The sequence below is a fragment of the Coenobita brevimanus genome, chromosome 58 (genome assembly GCF_032717465.1).
Source record: "Coenobita brevimanus isolate Jiangsu-jjx chromosome 58, ASM3271746v2, whole genome shotgun sequence".
In the NCBI taxonomy this organism is placed as follows: Eukaryota; Metazoa; Arthropoda; class Malacostraca; order Decapoda; family Coenobitidae; genus Coenobita; species Coenobita brevimanus.
Genome location: NC_137011.1, coordinates 37,407,646 through 37,411,235, shown reverse-complemented (window position 1 = coordinate 37,411,235; position 3,590 = coordinate 37,407,646). Strand labels below are relative to the sequence as shown.

Below are 3,590 nucleotides of genomic sequence, written 5' to 3'. Positions count from 1 at the left end.
ACTGACTAATGAAAGAAAGGGATGCACGTTGACCCACTTACGTGTTGGTCACTTCACTATGATGACGTACTGCTTACTGTAATGAGGCTACAACAAACAAATGTATTCAACTTTCCTATACTTGCTCATTTTAACTGGCGTAAAACTGTCATCCCCTCACCCTGAACCATGAACTAAGGCAAGAGATTATCAACAGAATATGATGCTGGTTACGAGGAAGTGTTACAGAAAGGATGTAGAGCCACTGTATTGCCTTGTTCTGTCACTGAGCTGGGGAAAATAAGCTGGAAAAGGATGAAAATCTTGGTTAAGTTCAGGTAAATTAAATATAAATATACCGGTAGTACTAAAGAGTTAAGGAAGGCAATGCTTTTCCCCTGATGTACGAACACTCGAGTACTACCGTCTGGCAGTATAAAGAATATAGTATAAATGCCGTCTTTGGCCTGAAGGGGTTAAAGATGAAAGATGATTAACACTTACGATCGAGACTCAAATATTATATTCCAGCAACACCAGGCTATTTTATTCAGATATGAGCAAGCCACAGAGGCCTGAGTGTTAACAGTGGTATCATTAACCCTATTATGGCAGGAGCAACGCTAGTATTCTGTTCTAGATAACGAAACGTGGCCTAGATAGCTCAGCTGGGAGAGCGTTAGACTGAAGATCTAAAGGTCCCCGGTTCGATCCCGGGTCTGGGCAGTATAATGTTTTGTTGGTGGACTGAGACGAAGTCATGCTAACGGTCATTTACTACGAACACGTCACAGGCCAAGAGGCGGATGGAATTATTTCCTAACAAGTGGTTTATTTATAATCAAGTAATGCTGCCAGAGTGGTAAGGCAGTTACATACCATTCACTGATCTGGATTACTATAACCTAGAATCCGACCCCTACACCATGCCTGGGGTAATACTGAAATCTGTTTTAACAACAACAACAACAACAACAACAACAATAATAATAATACCGGTAATAATAATAATAATAATTATTATTATTATTATTATTATTAATATTATTATTATTTTTATTATTATTATTATTATTATTATTATTATTGTTGTTGTTGTTTCTGTTGTTGTAATTCAGTTTATTAAGGGAAGTACAAAGAAGAAGCATTAGAGTACGAACAAAAGTACTTCATATCTTCAAAAAGTAAAACTGTCCTTGGCCAAGAAGGGAAAGAGCGGAAAGTAAGATTAGAAGGTTGACTGTCGGAGGTGGGAATGGAACAGGAGTTACGGAAAGGGAAGGAGAAGAAAAAGAACAGAAGAGGAAAGGAAACAGGTGTGAAATGAGGAAGGGATGGGTGTAAAAAGAGTAGGAGGATAGAGGAGGGGGGGGGATGGAGGGAAAGGGAGGGGGTGAAATGACCAATGATATAATAAGTGTAGATGAGCACAACAGAAGTACAAAACAAAAGAATGGAGGACCAGAACCAACAGGTCAAGTGAATCTGTCAAGCTCTGACAAGCCAGTTTGTTACAATGGACACTGGCTGTTTTCTGTTATATGTGGCTATGCTATGAACAGAAAATAGTAACACTTATCACAAGGATGATTGGAAAAATAATGGAAGGAGAGAGGGAAATGACTGTGTGTAGGGTAAAAAGTTAGCGTCAGCGATAAGGAGTGAAGGATCAGGAATGGTGTGGTTGGAATACTAGAAAATTGAGACTTGAAATTTATGGGCGTTGGAGGGAGGGTAGCATGGGTGTGAAGGGGAAGGGGAAGAGACCACAGTATGAGGAGAGCGGGAGTGAGGGAGAGAAGGAAGTCTGACTGTGAGGTGGAAAGCGGGAAGGCTGGAGTGTGAAAAGGAAAATACATCGAAGGAGGAAAGGTAGAGACACAGATCAAGAAGGGGACGAAAGACTGAGAGAGGGTTACTGGGTGGGAGGTAGGGAGGCCAAGGGATGTTTACACAGAGAGGCATACACATCAATGGAGGGGGAAGGATGAGGAAGATGGGGGTGAGGGATGTATTGAAAGAAAGTGGAGGAGGAGGACAGGGATGTGGAAAGGGAGAATATCTGACGAGGTGGTGTTCACTACACTGCAGGAATGGAACACGAGGGAGGAAACAGGGAAAGGAGCAAAAAAGAGAGGAAGTAAAGAAAGTGGATACGATGAATATCGGTGAGAAAGAAATTCGCGGGTAAGTGGATAGGAAAGCTAGAAAAGATAGAGAAGACTATACTCAGTGGACAGGAAATATAGAAAAGTATGAGGAAAGAGGGGGGGGGAGGGGAAAAGGAAGAACAGTGGATGGAGAGAGGAAACGTATGGCAGAAAGACACGAACGAGAAAAGTGAATGATTTACGGCTCAGAGGACGGTATTCAGTGGATAGAGGAATCGAAAAAGGTATAGGGAGAGAGGGCAAGGAAAAGGCAATGAATGGATGTGGCAAAAAAAAAAAAAAGTAAGGGAAAATGAAATTCATTTAGGACGGAATGGGAGAGGATAAAGACAAAGGTTGGAACAGAGGGAAGAGAAGTGAATAAAAGAAACAACTTATGGTCTTATAGGAAAGAAGACATAGAAAGGAATGAAGCAAGGCGACAAAGGGAGGGGAAAAGAGAAAAGGGAGGTGAGAAAGAGGGAGAAAAAAAGCAGAGGGGATGAGGAAGAAAAGAACGGTAAAGAGGAAACTTGCATCGAAGACTGAAAGAAGGGAGCTGAGAGGAACGGAGGGAGGTGTGGGAAAAAGTGGAAGGAATGCTGGAAAGGGGAAGAGGGTGGAGGGCAGACGAGAAAGACGAGGGAAGAGAGAAAGGTGTAATGAGGGAGAGAGGGTAGGAGATGAAGTGAGAGGGAAGGTGTTAAGGGAGGAAGGGCAAGGTAGAATAGGAAAAAGAGGAAGACGGTGGAAAAAGAGAGGATGGGGTGGAAAGATTGGATGAGGAAGGAAGAGGGAAGACAGGGGGTGGAGAACGGAAGGCAGGAAAACAGGACTGATATGGGAATGAATGAGGTGATGGGAGCCCAGAGGGAGACATAAAGGGGAGAAAGAATGAGGAGGGTAGAATGGAGGGAGGAATGAAGGAGGGGGAGGATGGTAAGAAGCTCCTACCCTCCTCCTACCACTCCTATGACTTATATGGAGGAGAGCGTGCTGCGGTACTGAGGTATAAGATACTGGGACGAAGGGAGGAAGAGGAAAGGGAGAGAAGAGACAAGAAATCACTACAAGGTGTGTGTGTGTGTGTGTGTGTGTGTGTGTGTGTGTGTGTGTGTGTGTGTGTGTGTGTGTGTGTGTGTGTGTGTGTGTGTGTGTGTGTGTGTGTGTGTGTGTGTGTGTGCGTGCGTGCGTGCCCGTAAACAGCGGGTGAAGCCTAGGGGAATGATGTCGGAGTTGCGACACCTCCCACTGCCTGATCAGAGAAAATAGGCGCCGTAAGATGTGACGTCACGGGTACTGGCACATCCCACGGGTTGGTCAGAGTACTGGTCGGGGCTTAGGGGAGTGACATCACAAGTTCTGGCATCTCTAATTTGCTGACAGCTTAGTGGGAGACAGTGCAGGAAACTTGCCCTGGAGATCACGTTGATTAACCACCCCAACGTGAAGTACCTCCCT

The 3,590-nt window shown here is 44.3% G+C and overlaps 1 non-coding gene across 1 annotated transcript; it reads left to right on the top strand.

Annotated features, from left to right (window-relative positions):
• The first annotated feature begins 632 nt into the window (after positions 1-632).
• Positions 633-705, top strand: TRNAF-GAA (transfer RNA phenylalanine (anticodon GAA)). Its single transcript has one exon. It is a non-coding gene; the product is annotated as a tRNA-Phe (tRNA).
• Positions 706-3,590: the final 2,885 nt, after the last annotated feature.